This window comes from Hetaerina americana, unplaced genomic scaffold (genome assembly GCF_022747635.1).
Source record: "Hetaerina americana unplaced genomic scaffold, ioHetAmer1.1.p SCAF_128, whole genome shotgun sequence".
NCBI classification, from domain to species: domain Eukaryota; kingdom Metazoa; phylum Arthropoda; class Insecta; order Odonata; family Calopterygidae; genus Hetaerina; species Hetaerina americana.
In genome coordinates this window covers 624,932-632,685 of record NW_027286381.1, presented here as the reverse complement: position 1 = coordinate 632,685, position 7,754 = coordinate 624,932, and the positions used below count along the sequence as shown (strand labels likewise).

At 38.4% G+C, this 7,754-nt stretch overlaps 1 non-coding gene across 1 annotated transcript; it reads left to right on the top strand.

Moving 5' to 3' along the window:
• The first annotated feature begins 451 nt into the window (after positions 1-451).
• TRNAM-CAU (transfer RNA methionine (anticodon CAU)) lies at positions 452-524 on the top strand. The gene has a single exon. It is a non-coding gene; the product is annotated as a tRNA-Met (tRNA).
• Positions 525-7,754: the final 7,230 nt, after the last annotated feature.

Genomic DNA, 7,754 nt, shown 5'->3' with positions numbered 1-7,754 from the left:
GCGGTGACATCTCCCACTTTGAGAAACGATATCCTTTATCTGGATGCCATATTACACCTCTCGCAATACCTTTCTGATCCTACAATTTGATTGTGGAACTTCTTCTACGTGTAGCCCATCACGCACAGTAAAAAAAAACATATTGCACTCTTGCTTAGGTATGAAATTACACATAATTCAGTCGTTGGATGCCTAAAATTCTTTGGATTCAACTCGATAATACATTACACTCGAAACTATAAGCAATTATTACCATTTTATTTACCCAATATTCTCCTTAGACCTATTTAATCCGACTTTTTAAAAAGCGCCAAAAGTTAAATACAAAACTTTCTCTTCTGAAACGTATATTCCTCCAGATATTTACCTCCAAATGTGACGATTTTGAAGTTGAATCATAGGCCATTCCATTTACTCATTCCTCCAACTGAAATACGAGTTGCAAAATGTAGCCTCGGTAGCGCAGTAGGCAGCGCGTAAGTCTCATAATCTTAAGGTCGTGAGTTCGATCCTCACCCGGGGCATATTTTTTGCACATTCTACAGTGAAGACGTGGAACAGTTATGGTATAATGGTTTCTGTACAAATTCTTGCGTTGAAACACCTTTATCATTAGCTACATAGTGTACAGGGTTCGTCCGGAAAATAGGTGTACTGATTTTTTCCCGCCGCTCCAGGCGCGCCCAGCACCGCTCTGACGGGCTGCAATTGGAGGGGGGTATGTTGGCAAGCGACGCTGAAAAAGGCAGTCGGCTCTGAGCTGTGGTGTAGTGAGGAGCTCTGTTAACGCGAACCTCCACGTCCGACCCACGTCACGGAACGCGATGCCGAAGTTTTTGGAGCAGCGTTATTCCATCAAATTTGCGGTAAAGCTTGGGAAATCGTCTACCGAAACTGTCGGTATGATTAACCAGGCTTACGGGGAGTCAGCCATGTCCAGAAACATGATCTTTCGGTGGCACAAGAGGTTCGTGGAGGGCAGAGAAGAGGTCGACGACGAGTCTTCGAGAGGTTCCCGATGATGCCTTCGCGGGAGCGTTCCAGGAATGGGAACGCCGCTGGAACAAGTATATCGACTCACAAGGGTCCTATTTTGAGGAATATTAGCTTAAGATATGTAAAAGTGTAATAATTTTTTTCCCTAGCTCAGTACACTTATTTTCCGGACGAACCCTGTATAGTATTTGTGTACAAAACTAGCTATTGAAATGGAGGCAATCAGCAATGGAATATTCGAACTATTTCATCACCTTTATTCTATAAGGGAACTGAAATTTTGCATTTTCTGCATATTTTACCTCATTACTTAAGGGAAAAAATCCGCTCCTTAATACAATCTAGAGTAGAGAAAGTATTGTTAATTATTACCAATAAGGGAGGTCGTTTGGTCACTTATTATTTCCTTCTGGTGTGTTTATGGAGATTCAACGTCATTCCTTACTTAACTTTCCAAGCGTTATTGAACAAGGTACACGGTATAATTTAATTAATGTCTGTTTTTGTAGTGATAATGTTTTCCTGCTGCTAAACGAACCAAATAACCAAAAAATTATGATATTTTTCTAAGGTTCCGCGACCTCTGATATAAATAAACATCTGTACTGGGCCATTGTTGTTGTTGGCAAGGCAACTTTCCATTCATCAGGTATTTTCATTTCTATTTAGTGTTATCAGTTCTGAAAACTTTTTAGGGCAAAATGGTTTGCAGAGTTGATTCAAAATTGTTGAGTTTATGGGTCCTGTACAGATACCGATATTACAGTTTTTGTTTTACAAATACAAGTACTCTATAACTCGTGTACCCTGGAATTTGAGTATCCACCGAGATTTTATTTTTTAATGCTAACTTTGATAGGAGAACTCGATTGACTATTTAATTAACAATCGCGACTGTTAAGAAATAATTCTGTTGAAAATAAGTCGGCACTTAAGAGGTTGCTAATTCTCGATAAAGTATCATTATAATTTTAACTACTTATTTTTAAGATTTTAATGGTATCGGGGGCTCAAACTTCTGAACATTCATCCTGAGGAATAAGACGAACTTTGTGAATTCACGAAAATTTCACGAAGATTTCATTACGTAGGTGAATGCCACCTATGTGATGAAATCGGTAACACCGTATTAATTTTTTTTACGATTTTACAAATTTTGCCTTATTCTTATTTTTTAGATGATAAAAAAATGATATATATCTACATCCAAGTTTTCCTTGAAATACCGATTCCTTCTTTCCCAATATTCAATTTCCCTACACCTCTCAACATCTCCTCCATTCAATCTTCAACACTCCTCGGGTATTCTCCACTTCTCTGCCAATAATATATCTAATACTCATTCATTTTTTCATATCCCTGCTCAGACTGACTTTTTCCATCCATCCATCTCCAAGAATTCCAGACCCACGACCCGAAAAGTTTTCCATGTCTAAGTTTCTGGATCCACGCAAAAACGGTGAGCTTCCAATTTGACGTCTTCTTGACGTCCCGTGTCCAAAACAAGCTTCGCTTGCTTATTTCCGGTCCCTTACGTTTCGTGAGCTATCGATGAGTTTGAGCGATTCTATTTTGAATTTCGTGCATTCCCTTTCAAGTACGAGGGTCATCCGGAAAGTAGTACCCGTTCGTGAAATAAAGACACAAAAGTAAATATTAACAAACATAAAAAAATTAATTTGAAAGAGGATACTTTAAACTACTTCTCAACATAATCTCCAAGCAAATTAAGGCATTTGTCATAACGTGTGACAAGTTTCTGTATTCCTGCTGCATAGTCCTTCGCCGCCAGCTCATTGAGATACGCGAGGGACCCATCTTGCACAAATTTTTGCATAATGCAGATGGTGTTTAACAATTTCATGAACAATTGTTCGAGAAACATTGGGAAAATGCTCACAGATGTCATCAATTGTGACGCGCCGATCGTTCCTCACGAATTCGTCAACTGAGCTCACCAGTTGGTCTGTAATGACAGACGGTCTCCCCGAACGCTCATCGTCGTGTGTGTTCCCCCTCCCCATGTTGAAGTTGCGACACCACCGCCGAACAGACGACTCGTCCATTACATTGTCTCCATACACCTCCTTTAATTGGCGATGAATATCACATGGGCGAACGTTTCTTGCATTGAGGAATTTAATCACTGCCCTCACTTCACAACTGGCGGCGTTCTCAATTTTTTTAAACATTGTAAACAATCACAGAAACAACACAGGCAATGCTAGCGTCACGCAACTTGGCTCAGAGAAGGCAGACAAGCCACTGAAGCTATCTGACCTCGTCCAGCGGCTACTCGCGTCGTCAGCACTTCATGCGGCACGAACGGGTACTACTTTCCGGATGACCCTCGTAGATCTAATATTCTAGCTTACTCACTAAATAAATCACCCATCATCAAAGGTAGGTGCTGGAAATGATTAACTTGGTATACTATGCTACCAAACTTAAATTTACTGTGCCGATAGTGGTATCAACAGGATGAATAAACATCGGGGGTCTCAGAGGAGTGTTTTATAGAGGTGAAGAAGGGGTGGGTAGGCGGGGCTTGGGGAACAAGGGCAGAGAGGGGAGAAAGAGAGGAATTATCTGCAGAAATTAAGATAATTGAGGAAGTTGAAACGGAGATTCTCATGGGAGGAACTTGTCGCAATCAGGGACAAGAGAAAACTTATTCTCTAAAGGTAAATTTAATAGGTCAAAGGAGGTCGATATCGTAAAATTGTCTGTTAAGTCGAATATGTCTAGTTTTTAAAATTGAAGGATGTTGCAGTTCCAGTTATTCAAATCTGCTACATTTGACTACAATCACAATACTTGGACTACTTAATTAAAGATATTTTAGCCGATCCGTTGCCACAGCTGTTACGCATTGTGTATCGCTTTATATCTGCCATTTAGATTGTATTCCAAGTACTTTCTATCATCTCTAACCATATTTGTTTTAATTCCTCGTTAGAATTTATTTCAGCACAATTTAATTACCTAAAAAACTTTATTTTATTCTTAAAATTTAAAGACTCGATATAACGAGGAATGTTACCTTAGCCTTCTTGAATTGGCTTTACTATCACTGGCGACTTTACCCTTCTGCCACCCTTATTTTTCGCTAGGTTTAGTGTAAAAGCTATTTGTAATGCTGTTTTCCTCATTATAATCTTACTACATTATTTTTGCTATCTAAATGCATTAAAAATTGACTTCGGTTAAACATAAGTTTTAGGAAAGGGAAAGTTCCACGAAAAGTTTTCAAACATTTAATTGAAAGTTTATTTAAATAAGTAAATCATCGTTTTAATTTTTTTAAACGGGAATTAACTGTCTCTCATGTTCCCGAGATATTTCCTGTATCTATGTGAGAATAGGTCAGGTTTTCTCATCACATATAATATTAGCCAAGGAACAAACTTTATTTTACGTACATTGCTAAGCAAAATGTACATGTTGAAGGGTAGGAATTAGCATAAGAGGAGTAAAACTGAAACAGGAAGATATATATATATATATATATATATATATATATATATATATATAATATAAAAAATAATATATATTATATATATATATATTATATATATATATATCTATATATGTATATATATATATATATATATATATATATATATATATATATATATATATATATATATATATATATATATATGTATATATATATGTATATATATATATATATATATATATATATATAAACACAGATGTAGATTTTTAGAATATAGAGACACAAAGAAAGGACACTCACAGCCGTGCTGTCGAAACGTAAAATAACAAATTGTGAGTGTCCTTTCTTTGTGTCTCTATATTCTAAAAATTTACATCTGTGTTTTTATGTATTTGTGTGTCGCCGAAGAGCGTTCCATTTCGAAGATATTTTATATATATATATATATATATATATATACAATGGGCTGACACAATATAACACAAATAGAATAGAAAAGCAACATTTAAAAGGACACTCACACGGTAAATTGTTCGAGCTTTCGGCGCTCTCAGAGGCCTTCTTCAACTATTCTATTTGTGTTATATTGTGTCAGCCCATTAAACATATATATATATTTATTTTTACACTATGTTTATATATATATATATATATTTATTTATGTTTACACTATATAACATGTATAGTTAAAATTTTTTACAAAAAGGTTAATAAAATTAAAATAACTCACTTAAATATTTCGGTGGTCCCAGCCACCTTCGTCAGAGATCACTGTAAAAGTTAATTGCGATACGTAGGATGTATATGCCATTATCCCTTCACCCTTAAAATAAACCTAAAATATTCTAAATCCCAATATTCCACATCTCCCGTCATTTTGACTATTATAATGAACTCCCTGACTCTCTCTTGCCCCACCGTTCCTTCTGGCATCTCCTTCAAGAATCTGCCCCTTCGTAGCACGTGTCCAAGCCTATTTCTTTTCCTTTTTTTGATTGTTTTCAGCATTATTCTCCCGCTTTCCTCGACACTTCTTCATGCTACCTCATCCAGACTGTGCGTTTTATTCCCATTATTCCTCTCTATTCCCGCATCTCAAACCCCTCCTGGTTTGGCAGTACCTTTCTCAAGCATTCCATGCTTTACAGCCCCTATAACGTGGTGTACTCCATTAAAAACAGCTGACTTTAGGAAACTAAAGCCAGAAATAAAAAGTTTTTCAGAAGAATATATTTTTCTTTGACCAAGTGGGCCTATATTAAAAAAGATAGCTATCGTAAAATTTTACTTAATTCAAATAAATAAATGAAAGAACTAACTTTGTAGTTCCACACGAAACGTTTCGTGTGGAACTACAAAGTTAGTCCTTTCATTTATTTATAATGAATCGGTTCCATAAAGTTACGCCAGAAACCATTAATTAATTCAAATACTTTATCTTTGATTAATCCGGACTGCAGAAGCAAATAAGCCAATAATACTAGGGCGCTTTATATCCGTGAAAATAAACTTTAACGAAACATAGAGTAGTTTTTAGAATACTCTTAAACTCTGGAATGAGTTCCAATTCTGCCAACCGTTCTTATTGCTCGTGTGGTTACCATATTTGTCAACGAGAAATAGCATTTCTCACATGGTTTATTTTCATTTTGATATTCTCGCAACATTCTTTCATTAAAATGAGTTTCTTGAATGTTGGCCCAGAGATGCCCTAACGTCCTTTCCCCATTGTTTGGCGTTTAACGTTTTAGTGGGACTCTCAGCATACTTTTCACTCGGTCCGCTAGTCTTATGTGCCTCGAAGTTGCCAAGCGGACTCCAATGACAGACAAACTCCCTCGCGTAATTGGTGCTTCGGATAGAGCCTTTGTGGGGAGGACCTTGTGGATATGCTCCTTCGCCCTTAAAATTAAACTTAAAATACTATAAGGGTCGAGATACCATCACACGAACAATGAGAGAAAATGACCGAAAACAATAGAAGGTAGCGGGGCGGCGGAGGGGAGGCATGATGGATATGGAAGGGGTGAGAGGGTGAAACTGCGGTATCCGGTGACCCTGTCCTTCAGTACGGGCCTCGTCCTCTTTCCGCCCGTCAAATCTGAATTAAAACCGAGGGTTCGTGGACACGAGAACGGGAAGTAGCCCAAGGTGGGGTTCAGTGCATGTCGGAATTTTGGACGCATGATGTGAGCTTACACAAGAACACAAAACGCTCCTCTCTCCTTTCATACCTTGCCCTTGAGTACGCGTAGGTAGTTGAACGGACGCCTGTGCCCAATATATCCCACTACACGGCGTCATAATCCCACTTTACTGGAGAGCTCAACAAGAGTGACGGAAAAAGCGGGAAATTCGCTCTTTACATTGTTGCTCTTGCTATACCCGCGATTATCACCCAACAATCGTGACACGAGATTTGCGGAGAACTTTCAGATTTCCAAACCGCAAATGACAAAAAAACCGGAGGATTATGACGATATAGAAGTGACATTTTTAGTTCGTCCATCAATAAATTGATGACGACATTGAAGACTTATTGTGATATTCTTCAGCTCGAACCCGGTTTTTCTGGAAGCATTTGTTGGGACTTACGACGGTTGTCTGGAAGTTATCAAATATTAGTCCGGGAAAAATATATTACTTATATGGCAGGATTGGAACCCTTATCCCTTTCATACTAGCCGAAAACACTTCTGAAAGATTTCTCTTTTGGAAAGGTGTCTATGTCCACCATCACATTTTACATTATCTCTTTCCTACTCTCAAAAGAATCAGAAGTCGCAAAGGGCCTTGTCTGGAGAGTAGTGAGGTTAGTGAACTATTCAAGTCATATCGTATCACTCGGTGGCCAGCAGGAAACGACTGGCTCGCTCGAAGGTGGAGAAAAATTTCAAGCGTGTGCACAACTGCTGAGCACGGGTAAGATCATTGTCGGATCAAGTTTCGACAGGCGTCAAATATGTTCAAAAGAACGGATTGGACTGAAAATAATAGCAATCAGCGCATGAAGGACGTGAACTATACTATCGAAATGGGAACGTTACAGGATGAGCCTGGACTCCTGCAAACATTTAAATGCACGGTTATTATTGCAAATCTGAGGTGACACCGGGAATAAAATTACAAGGGAATACAAGATACGGATCAACCGTAGATTATGCGTGAAGTGTCAGTGCGACAAGTTGCATGTTCGACTTTGCCGTGGACGTGGTCGCTGCTACTCATTCAGGGTGCGGCCCCAGCCGCCCCCGTCGGTCCCCCGCAGCCGCCTCTTATTGTAGGGAAATGTCAGTGG